The following is a 19700-nucleotide window of genomic DNA, read 5'->3' as shown; positions in this document are numbered from 1 at the left end:
ATTCAGGTTGTGAGGGGTGATATTCTGTGTAATCCACTATAGATAGATAGATAGATAGATAGATAGATAGATAGATAGATAGATAGATAGATAGATAGATAGATAGATAGATAGATAGATAGATAGATAGATAGATAGATAGATAGATACTTTATTAATCCCAAGGGGAAATTCACATACTCCAGCAGCAGCATATTGATAAAAAAAACAATATTAAATTAAAGAGTGATAAAAATGCAGGTATAACAGACAAGAACTTTGTATAATGTTAACGTTTACCCCCCCGAGTAGAAAGGAAGAGTCGCATAGCGTGGGGGAGGAACGATCTCCTCAGTCTGTCAGTGGAGCAGGACAGTGACAGCAGTCTGTCACTGAAGCTGCTCCTCTGTCTGGAGATGGTACTGTTTAGTGGATGCAGTGGACTCTCCATAATTGATAGGAGCCTGCTCAGCGCCCGTCGCTCTGCCACAGATGTCAAACTGTCCAGCTCTGTGCCTACAATAGAGCCTGCCTTCCTCAACAGTTTGTCCAGGCGTGAGGCGTCCATCTTCTTTATGCTACCTCCCAAACAAACCACCATGTAGAAGAGGGCGCTCACCACAACCGTCTGATAGAACATCTGCAGCATCTTATTGCAGATGTTGAAAGACACCAGCCTTCTAAGGAAGTATAGTCGGCTCTGTCCTCTCTTAAACAGAGCATCAGAATTGAGCTTTTTTGTTGAGCTATTTTTGTAAAGAAAGGCATTTTTTTCCACTGTTGAATAAGACTCATGTAGGAAAGAAGATAATTGTCAACATTTAGGCTTATTTGGCTTTTTGGATTTGTAGCTTCATCTTGTAAAAACCATCCCATCTGTCACTGAAGCTGCTCCTCTGTCTGGAGATGATACTGTTCAGTGGATGCAGTGGATTCCCCATGATTGACAGGAGCCTGCTCAGCGCCCGTCGCTCTGCCACGAATGTCCAACTGTCCAGCTCCATGCCTACAATAGAGCCTGCCTTCCTCACCAGTTTGTCCAGGCGTGAGGCATCCCTCTTCTTTATGCTGCCTCCCCAGCACACCACCGCGTAGAAGAGGGTGCTCGCCACAACCGTCTGATAGAACATCTGCAGCATCTTATTGCAGATGTTGAAAGAGGCCAGCCTTCTAAGGAAGTATAGTCGGCTCTGTCCTCTCTTGCACAGAGAATAAGTATTGGCAATCCAGTCCAATTTATCATCCAGCTGCACTCCCATGTATTTATAGGTCTGCACCCTCTGCACACAGTCACCTCTGATGATCATGGGGTCCATGAGGGGCCTGGGCCTCCTAAAATCCACCACCAGCTCCTTCATTTTGCTGGTGTTCATTTGTAGGTGGTTTGAGTCGCACCATTTAACAAAGTCCTTTAATAAGTTCCTATACTCCTCCTCCTGCCCACTCCTGATGCAGCCCACGATAGCAGTGTCATCAGCGAACTTTTGCACGTGGCAGGACTCAGTGCACCACTGAGTATTTTAAACCATTATATCTAAGTGTAGAATCACAGCTCTACAGCGGCTGATCGGAAAGCTCTATGGCAGATTGTGTCAAGAGTGGAGAGAATTATCGGGATACAGCTTCTAGCACACATTGCCTCAGCCATGCGCACAGTCTATTTGAACTTCACCCATTCGGCAAACGCTTCAGAGCCTTTCCTGAAGGAACCATGAGGTCCATCAAGTTCTCCTGGTAGAAATATTTGTAATCAGAATAATAAGTTTAATGTCACTGTGCTCTGTGCAGACATTTTAAATCTGTTTTTCTTTTTACATGCGCAGCTGAGCCAGATTTAGTACAAAGGGGCTCAGCATTTAGAACTGCTAGGCCAAGCATAAGACAAGATAGACAGAGACAAATGGGCAACATGTACTATTTCTGTGTGTTAAGAGTCAGCATGCCTCTCTTTGCCTTATTTGGAATGGCATGATTTACCTAAGTAAGGGCCAGCACGTGGACAAAACAGTATAAAAGACTCAGACAGCAGCCAAATGTCTTGAAGCCGATGGATGGATGGGGGATAACGTCATCCGTCCTCAAAACCCTTTCAGCGCAGCAACGAAAAATGGCAGACTGTATACATCGAGATCCCACCTTGGTAATTGTCTTGTCATTTGGCTTCCTTTGTCTGTAATGCTGCGTAAATCGTCATTAAAGAAAGTGAAGTTATTTTCTCTTATGTGATTTCTTACCGCCGTATCACTATGGGAGAGGTATCCCCTTTTAATATTATATCTATATAGTTTCGGGTTACTTAAGACGCCGCAATTGCAAAAGAACTTATTCCAACCAGGGAGCTATCACCCCCTAGAGGAAAACACTGTTCTTATAAGTACAATTACCTCACTGTAAACTTGCATTATAGTTGTAATATTGCACAACCTGAGCCACTTATGCTTTTATATTGTATATTTTTCATTGTTTTTTAATGTATTATCATTATTATTATTATTAATGTTGTTGTTATTTTACCATTTTATAGGAAAATAAGTTTATGGAGGATTTGCATATTGAATCTCATTGTATCATACAATAATAATGAAGAAATTCAATGCAATTCGATAGAAGAGATTGCGTATTTACAGATGATGATGACTGGCTTCTAAGTCGATTTAGATCTCCAGGCGCTATCTTCTTGGAGCTCTTGATATCTTTTTTAAGATGAAATACAGTAATGTACATATATTCCATTATACAGACAAATCTTTAACTTCATTTTATTACATATCATGAATGTAATGTATTTTGTGTCCTGTCTGTGTAAGAGAGTTTAAGAAGCAGTGATTCACACACATAGTGGAAGCATTTAATGTGCTACTTTAGTTACAATGTGATTTGTGAAACTAGTGAAACTCTATGTCACTCGATCAACTTTCTTTCTTTAGACTTAAAAGTGCTGTTAAAAGTCTCAGCAGTATTAAAATGCCTCACAAGAGAAAGATGTCAAAATTCAAGCTTATAACCAAAAGGCAAAAGGATTGTTTATAAATTAAAATATTCTTTAACAAAAATCAAGAATAACAAAGACAGACTCAAAATAAGCAAAACAGGGTTGCTTAAAAGGCAATTCCAGGTAACCATATCCAAATACACAATCCAGGAGAAAAATCCAAAGATCAAAGCAGAAAGTAATCGAGAAACCAGAATATCCCAATGAGAACACACACACACTCACTCACACAAAATACATACTCAAAATAACTGCCTGGGATCCTCTTTTCCCAGACTTAAATATCAAGAGGGAGGTTTCAGGAGTGGTGACATCAGGGTGGCCCTGCCTCTTGGGATACAACCCACAGAAAACATATAAAGAGAGAGAGAGAGAAAGGTTGGGAGCATGTGCTAGTTGTGGAGATATAAATTAGTGGACAATAGGGAGGAGCTGGGATATCAAGAGTAGTCATCCCAGTATTATAGATGGCAGTGAACCGTTGACGTAAACCCAATAAGGATTATCACCCACAGGGGTTTATGGGAATCGTAGCCCTGAGGGACACCTCTGTCTGGGTCCTTGGGTACCACCAGAGGGCACTGCAGAGAGAGAAACTCCCTGTTTCAGGAGGCTTTTATCTGACCCGAAGTGCTTCCATTAGGCTACAACCTGCTAATGGAAGTACTCCAGGGTCTAACATAAAAGCAAGACATCCAGCCTCTTCCATTGAATCGGGAGGCAGAAGGCAAAGTTCACCTCAAGGAGGTAAATGAGGAGTATTTATTGAAAGATTGTGGAATTGGCCTTTAAAAAGGTATTATTATTAAAATAAAAAACGTTTATTTTATACCTGGGACTGCTTAGTGTGATGTGTCTGACGTTTTGGGGCTCAGTGACTCCCTGTTTTTTAAATACTATAAATCAGTGGGCTATTGTCATAAAAAAACTTTAAATTGGCTCAGCATAAGAGAGAGTGGATATGTGCCTTCTTGGACACCATGGTACACCAAAGTGTTTCCCACTTTGCACCTGATGCTTCCAGTGTAGTGAAAAACACTGTGCCCCATTAAAATCAAAGTTTCTTGTACGGCTCTAATTTTTTCTTTACATCTCAACAGTATATTCTTTTGCTTTTGAATTGAACAGAAGCATGTATCTATCATAAATTTGATGGATTCACATTATAACTGCATATAATGCTATATAATATAATTATAACTTTCATGTGTGCACACTTCAGTTCCTAATTAATGCCATCATTGCCTATATATATTTCTTTAGTGAGTCAGTCAGTCATTTTCCAACCCGCTATATCCTAACACAGGGTCACGGGGGTCTGCTGGAGCCAATCCCAGCCAACAAAGGGTGCAAGGCAGGAACAAATCCCGGGCAGGGTGCCAGCCCACCGCAGGGCACCCACACCAAGCACACACACTAGAGACAATTTAGATTCGCCAATGCACCTAACCTGCATGTCCTTGGACAGTGGGAGGAAACTGGAGCACCTGGAGGAAACCCACGCAGACACGGGGAGAACATGCAAACTCCACGCAGGGAGGACCTGGGAAGCGAACCCAGGTCTCCTTACATATGCTAAAAATGTATTAAAACAGTTGTACTACTGTACAAACTTTCTTTCCTATGTCATTAAGGTTTCACCAGTGTTCTACTGTTAAACACATTCTGAAACCTGCCTCTACACATACTCCCTTAGGACTTGTGATTCTACTAGTCACTCAATCAGTCATTAACTAACCTGAACAGGACAACGGGGAGCTGGAGTCTATCTCAGCTAGCATAGGGCGCAACATGCCTTTGACTGGGTGTTAGTCTATCACAGGATAAATACACAGACAACCACACACACACACCAACCAACTAGAGGCAATTTAGGATCGCCAATGCACCTAACCTGCATGTCTTTGGACTGTGGGAGGAAACTGGAGCACCCAGAGGAAACCCACGCAGACACAGGGAGAGCATGCAAACTCCACACAGGGAGGAGCTGGGATGCGAACACTGGTGACCTAACTGTGAGGGAGCAGCGCTACCACTGTGCCATTGTGCTGCCTGAGATTCCACCTAAAAATATTAAATGTCTTTGTTAGCAACATGGGGGCCAGGGCAAATTTGCTATTGAAATGGTTAAAATAGATGATAGAAATAGGTGGTAAAAATAAGTTCTGTCCAAAAATGGACAAAATATAGTTTGACCAGGAGATATAAGTTTAAGGGAACAGACAAAAGCATTGAGAGCTCTCTTCATGAATTGTTTTTGTTTATTCAAAAACTTGGGTTCAGGACTCTGAGTGCTGTCATCTTACATATGATGTGACGTGAGAAGGTCGCGTGGTACATGTCCTCAGCAACTAACACTGTTGTTATAAAAAGAGAGAGAAGACCATAGCCATGAAACAAAAATATGTATATTACTCATAGCATTATAGTCAACAAATAATGGTTAAATTCATAATAGGTAGAAGGCACACCAGTGTATCCTTAGACACAGTCATGTTTAGCACATCTTAGTGCTGGCACTGTAGACACTAGTTTGTGTGCCAGGAAAACTAGTGGGAAGATGCTGTGAAGGGAGTGCAGCCTGAGTGAACTCGGTTACTCACAATCAATCAATCAACTTTATTTAAAGTGCAAAATTACTGTGCAGAATGGTCCCAATACACTGTACAAATTACAAGAATACATGAAACACGATATAAAATAAGCAAATAAAACAGAAATTAAAATAAAACAACATCAATGTTAAAGGAATAATAACTAATAAAATTGGAATAAAATAACATTAAAACATTAAAAGTTAAGGTATGTCAACAACGAAATAATATAATAAGGAACATTTCAAGAATGATAGACCCACACACAGGCTCACTCAGCTAGCAAGCCACTGTGAGTGCCGGTTTGGATGGATGGGCATCCCAGCCAGGATGGGGATTGATTCCCCATCAGAAAAGAAAGCCACAATGGAAGGACAAGAGGTGTCTGCCATCCAAAGTTATATTCTCCTCCCTGCCCTCGCACACACAATGGCAGCATCCTACTGCCCATAGGAATAGCCACAAGGCAGGCTGGGAATTGTAATCCCATGAGACAACCCTATTGGTGTTCTTGGATGCCTCCTGGGGGATCTGCAGGAATAATTTCAACCCCGTTTACAGACTTCCAGCTGACTTTTAAGTGCTTCTAGTGTGCTATGGTATGGCACCGGAAGTACCCCAGAGTCTGGCATAAGAGAAGCCTGCAGACAAGGCTATGAGGGAGGTGTGTTAGGAGTGAAGAGATCTCATTATTATTGTATTATTGCAGAAGATAATTTGGAGAACGGTGGAGGTAAAAAATCTTGCATTTGAAACTTAATAAGAATGCTCCTTATAAGTCTCTGTTTTTATTGTGCTATGGGTTTATTGTGCACCAAGAAATTTACTCTCTGGTGGCTGTGTTTTTAACTGCAAGAATTGGGAAAAGAATCCTTAATTATAAGACAGCAGTGACTTGGGGAGGCTAAACGGCAATAAAGCAAGGCATGGCAAGGAGCAATTAAATTGGTACTGAAATTCATGAGACTCTCATGGGCTGTGTTAAATATCAAATTTAAATGTTGACATTCATAGTTTAGAATATGCACATCTTGTGAATAGAAAAATTAACAAAGTCCTAACCAAAATATACACTTTGAAAGTAATGTTTATTGTTAGTACTGTTGAAAAAAAACCTTCTAAACACCAGACATATGTCACAGAACACATTTGTAAACAAAAATAAAATGTCCATTTTTCAAATAAATCAATTTAGTAGAGAAATCCAGAACTTTACCTGGAACTTTAAATAAGTAAATAATTGAATTTTATTGAATTGAATTGAATTCAATCCTGGTTTAAAGCTTAAAATGGTGGAACAGAATGAGATAAAGTTTAAAATAACCTTTAAAAACAATTAGATTAATTCATAGTTAATTATGAAATATGGGATTTTATTTTTAAGGCTGATAATGTCTGACTTAAGTTTGTTTATTTAAGTAATATCCCATTCAATATTATTAAAGAAAAAGATATATGCTTTTATATCTGTACTGTACTTCTAGAAGAACTGATCACTGAGAAGATCCACTAGAGCTCAGTGAAGCTCACCTGTGTAAGCCACCTTCCTTGTTATTCCATTACTAGTCATTTAGCCCATTACAATAATGGGCACTAGAACAGTAGTGCATAAACATTAGTAGGAACAGTCTATATTAAATGGCAAGGGACTTTGACCTCGTTCTTTTTGTTGGTCATATTTTTCTTTCTTTCGGCCTTTCTTTTGTTGATGTTTACTTGCTGAGCTGACCGTTCTTCGTGGGCTGCCACCGTGTATTGTGTGTCTTTAATTTTCGGCTCTATTCAATAAGGGCGCGTAGATAATTTAGTTCAAATGGCTTTGGAATATGTGAAGAGCAACAGGTGCAGATCTTTATTTACGCACGCCTTTATTCGCTGCGCCCAATTGAGGTCGTCCTTTTGAGGCTTGCCTTTTTGTGCGCGCCCTTATTGAAGGATGCCTGTCTTGTACGCCCGCTGGCTTGTACGTCCGTAATATACGTCCATACGTCCGTAATATACCTTTAATTTTCTCTGGTGGTAATACAGGCGTGCGCGTCGGTAACATGCCTTTAATCTCCTCTGACAGTAATACTGGCTTGTATGTGGCTGTAATATGCGTCACTGTATTGTGTACCTTTAATTTCCTCTCGCAGTAATACTGGTTTGTATTTCCGTAAAACGCCTCTAACTTTCTCTGACAGTAATATTGCGCATAGCACCGTGCCCCGCGCATGCGCACTTCACCAGAAGACACCCACACACGGACACCTGGACGCACATAGGGATTTTATATATATAGATGCTTCACCTGCAAGAGTGCAGCACATTTTTCAAAGCTCTCTATTTGTTGTAAGGCCAAAGGCTAAGACTCATATTGCATGTTTCAATAAATACAGTATATAATACTCTAACTGAAATGCTATTTATTGGAGGAAAATACACATTTTGACGATGTATAATACAGTTTAAGTAAATAACATTAAATTCAGAGAGATAAGATAGAGTAATGAATTCACTGATCTGAATTTACCAAGCATTTACAAAAGAGAGCATGTGGAACAACAAATAGTTCTGTATGTTATTAGAGAGATAATGTACACCGTTAGATCTAACAAGTGACTCATTGTTTAGAAAAGCAAAATCTGAAAAATGGAAATGAACATGACCAAGTGTAAATGATAATGCCTGCACTGAAAATGTGTAGTACATGTAATTTAGCCAGGAAATACATTTGACAGTGCCACTATCAGAATATAAATGAAAAAGAATGGTTTCATGTCTGGTAATGTTCTTTAAGGTTGTCAGGTATGCTTTTCTTAAGCAGTTCTTCGATATTGTTACATTGATTTCAGCAGTCCCCATTTTGTTAAGGTTATGCTATACTTTTAGATTTTTTTATGCTAAAACTGTGAAAATTAAGATATAATTGCCCATTAATAATCATATTATGCTAAACTACATTCGATCAGTAAAATAAGTTTTATCTTTATATGAATAATACAGCAAAAAGTAAGGTTTTTTGTTCATCAGTTCATGTCATTTCATTATTTTTATAGGCTTTTATTGCAAGTAAGTATGTTTGCTGAATACTTATGATTCGGCTTTGAAAAAGCAATTTAGGGTGATGTAATTATTTAAATTGCAGAGAAACTGTGATGCTATTGAAATGTTGGCCTAAATGAGTATAAATAAACAATGGAAAAATAGAACATCTACCTATGCAGTATCATTTGTTGAAACATGGAGTGAGAGCTGAAATTTTTAAACAGCTTTAAATAAACAAGTACAATTAACAGATAATAGTATGTTTCTAAAGTCACACAGTGGTTGGTGCAGTTGCTTTATGTCTCTGTGAGATTACGTTCACATCCCAGTCTTCTCATTGTTTGTGTGAAGTGTGTACATTCTCTTTATGTATGAGTATTTATCTAAGCACCATGGTTTTTTTCCAGTGATGTTCAGGATAAGTGAAATGGTGACAATATATTGGCCTTATGTACAGTAAGCGGTGGGTGCTCTGTGATGAACTGGTACCATTTACAAGAGTTTGGCTGTGCTTGATTCTACCCGGACTTGGCCTCATGCAATCCTCAATTAGTTAAATGGATCTGAAAATTGACAATATGATTTTAGCAATTATTACATTGAATTTCTGTTAGCCTTTGTTTACATTTATCCCACGTGGGTTATTCTTCATGTCCTTCAGTTTTCCTCTCACATCACAAATAAACAAATAACACAAATGTTAGGTTGACTGAGAATTCTAAAGTAGTCAGAGGAACGCGGGTATGGCACTCCCATGGACTGCATCTCATCCAGATCTGATTAACGCCTTGCTTCCTATGGTTCTGGGATAAGTTCTATATCCCTGCAGCACTAACAACAGGAAAATGTTGATTAATATTTTGTTAGATAATGTGTGCAGAGAGTGAGGTGTAAATTACAAAAAATTTTTCAAACTTTTGGATACCATGAGATAGCATTCTATGTCCAGAGTCCAGATTCATGACCCCAAATTGGTGAAGACCCCAATATGGCATATACTGTATGTATTAAGTATCACAGCTCAAGTCAATCTCTAAAATAGTAGTATTTTATTTGGGGGATCTAAAATCACAATGGGCTTTAACTTGATTATTTACAAAATTATGCAGTCTCTTAGAATATGAAGGCATCTGAGGAATTACCAGCTTTGAAAGTAGTTGAAAGTAGTTCAACAAGTGCAATAATAGAAATTATTTCAAAAGCATATGCTAGCCAGCCAAGGAGAAATCATGAGCATTTAACCTGATGGATTAATGTACAAGGGGCTACAAGAAGCAATGTAATATGGAAGGCTTGATCATAGTGTATTCATTCTGGAGTTGACTCTGAAGTTAACTAAATGAGCTTATAAAAGATAAGTTAGGGCCAGGGCTCATTTCTTCATATGTTTTTACATGTCTACATTTAATCAGTTTCTATCATGTTTTGTGTGAGTTTAAACAAATCTGCATTTATATGAGAACCAGTTATCTATTTAGAAATTACTATAATCTGTAGTTGTATTTTAACTGAAAGTTGTTCACAACTCAGTGCGCTTGCAATCAGTAAAGAGCATTATACAAATAATAATTTGTATTATGTTGTATGTCTTTCACATATTTGGGTATGTCTGACCCAAGAATTAATTAAAAGGAAGAAGGGGTTGTGAGATGTGTCTGTAAGTGGAAACACAGAATACAGTATTGTAGATTTTATATTAGCACTTTTGGACTCGCCATTGTTAGATGCGTGTAGAGCTCATGTTAATAATCAAGTACTTGAAATCACAACATTGTCTATAACTTTATCTGCTTTTTAGCTCCTCACACTAGTTATACTGTCATAAAGCTAAATAAGCTCCATAAGGTCAAATGACTAAGAGGTTAAACAGTATTTTCATTCCATTTCTGGACAAAGAGGTATACTGCTGCAGAGTCAAGTCAGTCTGACTTAAGAGACACACTGCACCCTTTATATGAGAAAATACATGTGCCATACATCAACTGATACCTAAACCAAATGTTAACTAACTCTTGTGGCAGGTGGCTGGGTGCGGCCCTCAATCAGCTGCCTATAAAAGGGTCCGCCTCCCGACAATCAAGGCCAGAGTCAGGTGAGGAGGAGGACGAGGTTGGAGAAGGAGGCGGGCGAAGAGAGAGTCCCTGTGTTTGCAGTGAAGGAACGGCTAGGGAAGAGGCCGAGATTGTGGAGAGACTGTAGGGGGGTGTTTGGTGGCGGTGCACTTGGACATTGTAAATAATAGTGAGTAGATGAATAAACATGTGGTGATGGACTGCAACGTGTCTGCCTGTCTGTGTCCGGGCTGTACCCTTTCACAGTGGCGTAGTCGGCAGGATGCTGCACCTGGCACAAGGTGTGGACCTGCATCCAGTAAATGGTCTGTGGAAGGCCCGGCACAGCAGGTGAACTCACCCACGTGCCGCAGGGGTGGCGTGCACCGAACCCCGCAGAGAAATGTGGAGTCGCGGACCATGAGCGGTCCACTTTCAGACTTTGTGTTTCAGGGGCGGCTCAAGAACGCGGCGGCAGCAGGTGGAGTTGCCGTCAAGGACGGGCTGCAGCTTCGACAGCCGCAGCAGCCGCGGAGCTGCCCGGAGAATTGCTCTCCTGGGAGAGAGGAGAGCGAGATGGCCGACCGGAAGTCCCTCCTCCTAACAGCCACGGGATTGGACAACGTGTCCTGCTCTCTCGCCAGTGATTGGTCGGAGGCGAGGGCTGGGAATGTCCGTCCCGTGCAGCGAAGCAACCCGAGTGGGCAGCAAGGAAGTGCCCATAGAGAGCAGTCGGTGAGTGACGCTACTGGTGAGGTAAGCCCACCGCCGTCTGTTTCTCTCTCTTTGGCGGCGATATTACAGGAGCTGCAAGAACAACTGCGCCTTGTGCTGTTGCCGCCGGCCGAGCTATGTGCCCTCTTGGCGTAGACGCTGGAGTCAGGAGGGATGGCAGCGGTGCCGGACCGAGAGCCGTAGGCAAGACAAGATCGGCACACTGCAGGAGCTCCTGGACGGAGAGGCACAGCGGGGAAGGTAAGGGAGACTGACCCCGTGAAGCTCCAGACGCCAGCGGGGCTGGGTCTGCCCTCTTACCATGGGCAGATACGAACCGCTGTGGCGTCGCAAAGTAAACGGAGGAAGCGGCTTGGGGAAGCCAGTTCCTCCGATAAGGGAGGACGCGCTGCTGGGTGTGCGCGTGCCTCGAAGGGCCGTCCTCTGCGGGAGCAGAGGAGAAACCCGTTAGCTGGGAGGAGACGAGCACGTGTGCTCCCGCTGGCGGTCCCGTGGCAGGGACCGAGGACTTGTCGTGCTGGGAGGCCGAAAAATGGATCATCGGGGTGCCGATCGGGGCCGAGAGCGTTGGCCCAACGGAGGACGAGCCGAGGGGCTGCGTCAGGGCAATGCCTCCTCCCTTGTTTTTCTTTTTACATTGTAGGATCGGGTCCTAGGTTTCGGTGTGTCGGCTTGCCACCGGGAAGGAACAGTCCTCGCGGATCAGTCCGCTGGCCCTTGGTGGGCTCAGCTAGCGGGGGTGTACTGTGGCAGGTGGCCGGGTGCGGCCCTCAATCAGCTGCCTATAAAAGGGTCCGCCTCCCAACAATCAAGGCCGGAGTCGGGTGAGGAGGAGGACGAGGTTGGAGAAGGAGGCGGGCGAAGACAGAGGCCCTGTGTTTGCAGTGAAGGAACGGCTAGGGAAGAGGCCGTGATTGTGGAGAGACTGTGGGGGGGGTGTTTGGTGGCGGTGCACTTGGACATTGTAAATAATAGTGAGTAGATGAATAAACGTGTGGTGATGGACTGCAACGTGTCTGCCTGTCTGTGTCCGGGCTGTACCCTTTCACACTCTATAAACCATCTGATCCCTGCACCAAATGATCACTAACAACAATATTAACATTTATTTAAGTAGCACATTTTCATACAACAATGCTCTACAAATCCTGTACAAGATGACAGAAGAAAGTCACAAGAAGAGAAAAACTTAAGATTAAGCAATACATATTAAAGAATAAACAAAAAAAACAAGGTAAAGTTAGATGGCCAGGAGGACAGAAGAAAAAAAAACAAAATTTGCAGCGGTTCCAAGGTGAAAATTCACCCACTGGGGATTTTACCTAACATAAATGTTCTTAAATCAAACCTCTTAGTTTTCACGCATCACTTGATAGGATTTGATGAAGTTGTGGACAGCTGAGACATCCGCCTTAATTCCAACATGTAAGGAGGCTGCATGGTGCCTTGATCAGATGGAGGTGGTGCAGATCGCCAACCACAGAAGAACCAGAAAAGAAACAGAAGAAAATAGTGGAGATTAGTACAAATAGCAGATCCCTGAAGAATATCATAATTCTGTGCCCATAAAGTCTATTAAGAATACAACTGAAAAGTAGCTACAAAAAAGCCAAATTAAAATAATGTGTTTTTAACAGTTTTTTATTGTTGTTGTTAATGTTCCACAGTATTAGCCTGACAAATTTCTGTAGGTAAAGTATTCCACATTTTAGGTACATAAAACATAAGCAGCCCTCCGTTCAAAGATCTAAGGGGTTATATAAATATAGGACAGAGCAAGACTGAGATGTGTTCAAACTTTCTTTTTCTAGTTAAGATTTTTGCTGCTGCATTCTGCACTAATTGCAAACGACTGATGTCTTTCTTAGGTAGTTCTGTTAGGAGTGCATTACAGTAATCTAGTTGACTAAAAACAAAAGCGTGAATTAATTTTTCAGCGTCTTGCAAAGTGATACGGGGTCTAACTTTTGCTATATTCCTTAAGTGAAAGAATGCAGTCCTAGTAATCAGGTTAATGTGTGATTTAAAGTTTAGGTCAGAATTAATGATTACTCCTCAATTCTTTACCTCCACCTTAATTTTTAAACCTAAGGAATCAATTTTATTTCTAATATCCTCACTATATCCATGTTGGACAATGACTAAGACTTTTTTTCTCCTTATTTAGCTTGAGAAAGTTACTACTCATCCATTCAGACATATTGCTAAGACATTGGATAAGAGAGCTGAGCGCATCAGGGTCATCAGGTACTATAGGTAAATATAGCTGTGTTTCATCTAATTAGCTGTGGTAGCTCATCTTGTGTTTTGGAATAATCTGACCAAATGAAAGCATGTAAACTGAAAATAGCAGTGAACCCAGTTTCCTCACGGTACACCATAAAAAATATCATGCATCTCCAAGGTACCATCACCACAACTAGCAAAGAATTTTCTGCCTGTTAAGTAAGACTGAAACAAATTTAAGACACAGCTGGAGAAGCCCACCCATTGACTTAGGCGATTTATAAGAATTATGTGGTCTATGGTGCCAAATGCTGCACTCAAGTTTAAAAGAACAAGAACGGCCTCTGTTTGCATTAATTCACAAATCATTTACTACTTTAGTCAGTGATGTTTCTGTACTATGGTTTGTTCTAGAACCTGACTGAAAATTGTGAAGAATAGAATATTTATTCAAGTAATCATTTAGCTGTATAATAACTGCCTTTTCTTGAATTTTACTTAAGAAAGGCAGGTTAGAAATTGGTCTAAAATTGCCAAAGACAGAGGAGTCGAGATTACTTTTCTTGAGCAGGGATTTAATAACTGCAGTGTTTAGACAGTCAGAGAAAACACCCGTATCTAATGATGAGTTCACTATGTCAAGTACACTATCAATAAAGACATTAGAGACTTCTTTAAAAAAGCCTGTTGGTACTCAGTCAAGGACACAGGTGGAGGAATTCAGCTGAGAAATTATTTTATGTAGTTCTGGTTGGTCTATCCAATTGAAAGAACTTAATTCACTTAAAAGAGCATGCTGGGATTCAATTCAATTAACTTTGGGGGGGGGGGGGTTGTACTGTTATTTCTAATATTTATTTTGTCTTTTAATATATGGCAAAAGTTTCACTATTAGTTTTAAGGAGGCATTCTATTGAGTTAGCTGAGTTTAAAAGATGTTCAATAGTTGAAAATAAAACTCCTGGATTACTAACATTATCATTTATAATTTTAGAAAAATAGGACTGCCTCTCACGGTTGACTAAATTGTTATATTCAGTAAAATTTGCCTTCAGTATTTCACAGTAGACTGTGTAAGATTGGCGCTATATTGCGCCCGACCCGACACAGATTCACATGGGAGGCACAGGTAAAATAAAATAACTATTTATTTTTCTTCAGCTGGAGGGCACATCTTTCCCATAATCCCACCAGCCACAACACATTCCCAAAGCACAGCAATTCAAAACCCACACAAATAAACACAGTTTCTCTTACCTCCACCACATCTTCCCTGGCAACCTCGTCCTCTTCCTCCAGATTCTGGCTGCTAAGTAGTGGTCGCTGGCTCCCTTTATTGGGTACCCAAAGTGCTCCAGGTGTTTGATTGCTGACACCCGGCTGCACCTCCAGGTGTGGCGAGAACAATGCCCAAAAGGGGCCAGCAGCTCCTGCTGCAGCACCCCCTGGCGACGCCTGCGGAACCCAACAGGGCTGCACAGAACTCCAACCCCCATGAAGCCCTGGGGGAGTCCGAGGCACCACTGCAACCCAGGGAGACTGCCATCTAGTGTCCAGGGGTAGATACTGGGTTTCCCACCCTTGTCCCCATGGTATATGTGGTGAAGGGGCATCCTGGGAAGGCATGGGCCGCGGCCATCCGTCACAACTGTTAGTTTAGATTTTCTCCATTTATGCTCAACTCTCCTACATGTACTCTTTAAATCAGACAGTCTTTGAGTCTTCCATGGTATAATAGTGTTGGAGGATTTCTTAACTGTCTTTTCCAGGGAAACTATATCTACTGCAGCTCTTATTTCAGCATTACTATTAAAACTACTTCCACTATTGAGGTTAGCATTAAAACCCGACTGATTATTTAGATTATTATCAAACATTGTTATGCTCCTCATTAATTGTAGTTATCAATATTTCTATATTAAATAATATGCAAAAATGGTCCAAACTTCCGACATTCACGACCTGCCCAACATCAGCTTTAAACCTTTTGAAATCACTAATTCCAACGTGTGTCCTCCCTTATGTATGGGCTGTCTGACATGCTCACTCATATCAAAAGACTGCAGTAAGTTCAGGAATTCTTTTGCTTTCTAGTCGCACTGGTTACCCACACAAAAATTAGGAACCTGTCATAGTTAATTATTATTAAAGATACTAAGTCTGAGATTTCCTCAATAAAAGATGCATTATATTTTGGAGGTCTATAAATAGTTAGCATGAGAGACTGGGAGACTCCTTGAATAACAACGGCTATATACATGGAGGTACCAAAACCAGGATTTTTACCATTTAATCAGCTAGAGTAAATAGTCGCTAAACTGCCTCCTTTCTTGCTTAGGTGAACCAAATAAGCAAAGCTGTAATTTGGAGGTGCTACTTCAATTAATAGTGCAGCACATTCTGCAGTAACGCTTAACATCACTCTGTATGTTCTATATTTTGAGGTCCCACTCTATATTCTTCCATCACTACTTATATCTTTATAACTGTATCAGCTTTGTTGACATTTTAGTAGCTCCATGAAACTAAAGTAGACTCAGGCGCCAACAGGATAACTAGAGCTATGAATTTCCAGACTAAAGAGAAAAGGTACTTGATAATTTGCTAATTCATGTTCCAGGTGCTTATCTTTCCGTCCTTTTTGTCAATGACTTCTCTGATGCAGTTTCCTCATAGAGCATGCCAACTTGTATTGCTGTCTAGTTCCAATAGTTCTCCTCAATCCTATTAAAGATTTTTCTGCAACATTTGGTTTTCCCTCTGGCTTCCTTCATCCAGTTTTACATATGATTGTACCCGATATCCAGACTGCTGTACTTCTCAGCCTAAATGATATAGTCATGCCTGTGGCTTTCTATGAAAGGCATTTATTTTCACTGCTAACTGACTACATCATTCCACATCTGACCTTAATTCAAATTTGTCAGACAATCTTATTCTAACCATATCATCTATTGAAATATCATGGCTTGGTGTTTCTTAATGGACTTAAACTTCTCTATTTCAGATTCACAAACATTCACACTTTTTAAAAATATTTTTTTTATTAATTTTTACCATTATTTTGGTGTTGTAATTTCCTCAGTGTCTTACGGTGGACAGGCGCACTGTCAGGATTTGTTACTGCCTTGTGCCTTGTGTTGGCTGGGATTGGCTCCAGCAGACCCGCATGACCCTGTGTTAGGATATAGCGGGTTGGACAATGACTGACAGACTGACTGTAATTTCCTCAATTTTAGGGTACCTACTTTCCATGGGTGATATCATTTTGAATGTTTTTATTTTTTTGCGAATGAACCACAGTTTGGTTCATTATTATTTCTTGGGCACATTTATTTTGTGTATTAGATTGTTATAATACTACTGTATGTGATTGTGTGGCACGTGATATATACCATGTAAACCGTAATAGTATGATAGCTGTGATATATAAGATGGGTAAAGTGTCTGCATATTATAGCAATATAAAAGGAATGGCTTTGTAAAAAAAAAAAAAAAAAATTAAGTACTGTTCTTTTTGGGAGATATCTGGCTTGGACTCGAGTTTTGTCGTTGCATTTAAATTTAACTTCATTATTGCTCTTTTGTGTAATCATGTTTCATCATTGGCTATAACTGACTATCCTTCTTCAACCTCTAATACTCAAATTAAATTTAAGTGGTCCATCAAGAATATATGGAAAAATTCCAAAGCTCATGACACTCCACCTCTGCAGTAACCGCTTTCTGACATATGCAGTCCAATTGAACAAAAATCTTCTTGTCAGGTATTTCTAGTTCATAAATGAGCAGCTGCTAAAGAAGTCAGAAAAATATTCTGTGCATATTGTGTTTGTATTTGTCTCCTAACCAGACAAGCATTCTAGACTGAACAAGCTACACTTGCTTGTGAAATTCATAGGTTTTTACACATTGATTCCACTCAGTTCCACACTACTTGACTCTTTACTGGCTGCTATGTGGTCTGAGAATAATGTGTTTCCTAAACATGAATGAAAATCAATCAAATAATATCTCCTTTTCAGGCTTGTGTATTTTAAAATATTATACCTCATGTTATTCCATATAATTAGCTCTACCTCAAGCATAAGTCACATGGGACTGAAAAAAAGATCCCCTTTATTATCCTTTTACTGTGATCATAGGGGGACTACCCATTAAACCTTCACAGACAATTGATTAAGAGAGTTGTAGGGTTTTAGTTTTGATTTTCTTTTAACAGCATATCATGAGGCTCTTCAGCGGAAGCAGACATAGTGGGCAAGCGGAAAAAACAGTACTTTTTGATGAAGAAAAGCACAAAAGGAACACACAGAGTACACTTGGGAAATGAAGTGTAAGATCTAACACAAGAAAGACTATAACAGAAAATATCTAAACAAAAACAAGGTCTGAAAAATCTGAGTCAGTACTACATGTAACAAAAAGAGGTCCTAACCATTCCTAATAATACCAAGTGCCTAACAAAAGTAGAATCACTATCTGTAAGTTTTGATTTTATTAAAAATCATGGACAGTGGATACAATGTATCGCCAAATCAAACAGACTGTGTGTGCTGATGTGATAATCACATGTCACATGTTTAACAACAAAAGGTACTGCCAAAAGTCACACACCCCTTCTTGGCTGTGAATATATAACAATATGTCACAAAACAATAGGGCTCAAATAAAAAAAAGGAAATAAAATGATGTTGTGAGGTAAACAGTTAAATATTCCAATAATCATTCAGAATTTAAAAATACTGAAAAATTTGATAAAAATAACAGAGGCTTGCACTCTAGGAACTGAGATCAGTAATTAAGGTTTACAGGGAAACACTTTACTCAAAGCTGAAATGAAAATAAAGCCTAAACAAGAAGCAATTCAAGTGAATCCTCAAGCACCAAAGTCTTTTACAAAGTCTTCCCTTTACATTATATAAACTTCAGATGCCCTTATCATTGCAAGCTAAAATAAAACCAAACATAACACGACAACTGCACCTTGTGCCTAGCAACACAAAATACCATAGCATCCCAAATTTAAGTCATCCATTAAAAACAAATAAAATGTTTTTTATTGAGATGGCACTCCTGTGAATGAAATAAAACTGAATTAGGCACTATTATTGCAATCCTGAGCCCTTGAGTAATTTCTGACACAATATTTAAATGTACAACAAAGGTTAATACCTTTGTATGTGCTCCTTTTTGAACTGCTGTATCAAGAAATTTTTCCCACCATGAATCTTGTCATTCTCTTTGCTGGAAATGAAAGGATTTGTCATCAACAATACAATAGTGTGAAATTACGCAATATGAATGAAACCTTCCTGGTTTTGGATAAATCCTCCCTCCAGAGTAAGCCATATTTTTGTAGTAATATTTTTTTTCTTCTTGCCAGTTTTCAAATGAAAGTCCCTGTAGAACATGTGCATCAAGTACAGCATATTGTAATATCTCGCTGCTGACTTTTTCATATCTTCATCAGAATATCATTCACCTCTTGCTAGCTCAATTCTGACTTGCTGCATGGAAAAGAGTGATTCTTAACAAAAATGATCAAGAATGGAATTTTAGAGTGCACAGTATTTTTATAATTCTGAAAAGAAAGTACAACTTTTTCAGGTTCAAGGTCAAATCGTTTGGAAGATTGGAAATGAGAACATTCAAACGTCTATCAACCACATGCAGAGAAAATTTCTTCACAAGTAACAATACTGGAAATTAGACCTATCAAATTTGTTGCTGTCAAATTTATAAGAACAAATGGTGTAATAAATATATTATTCAGTTATCAGCTAACCCATCCATATAAATAATGCTAATAACAGACAATGTGCACTTTGTAAGATTCTGGACATGCAGGCTGACTCAGAGGTCAGATCAACTTTCATTCAGTTTTGAGTATAAAAAAAAAACCCTGACCTTTTAAAACAGTCAGGACTGTCATATTTAAGACCTGTTTCCACTATGTGCCACCTCATACAGTATACAGTATATAATTTGTGGTCTGCTTCTGTTACTTTAAAAAATGCCCAGCAATATGCTGTCTTTTATGGTTATATTTTGCATATTTATGCATGCTGTTAGGGCAGCTAAAATTGACAAAAA

The sequence above is a fragment of the Erpetoichthys calabaricus genome, chromosome 4, assembly GCF_900747795.2.
Source record: "Erpetoichthys calabaricus chromosome 4, fErpCal1.3, whole genome shotgun sequence".
In the NCBI taxonomy this organism is placed as follows: Eukaryota; Metazoa; Chordata; class Cladistia; order Polypteriformes; family Polypteridae; genus Erpetoichthys; species Erpetoichthys calabaricus.
The sequence above is the reverse complement of the archived record's forward strand: the minus strand, read 5'-3'. Positions refer to the sequence as shown.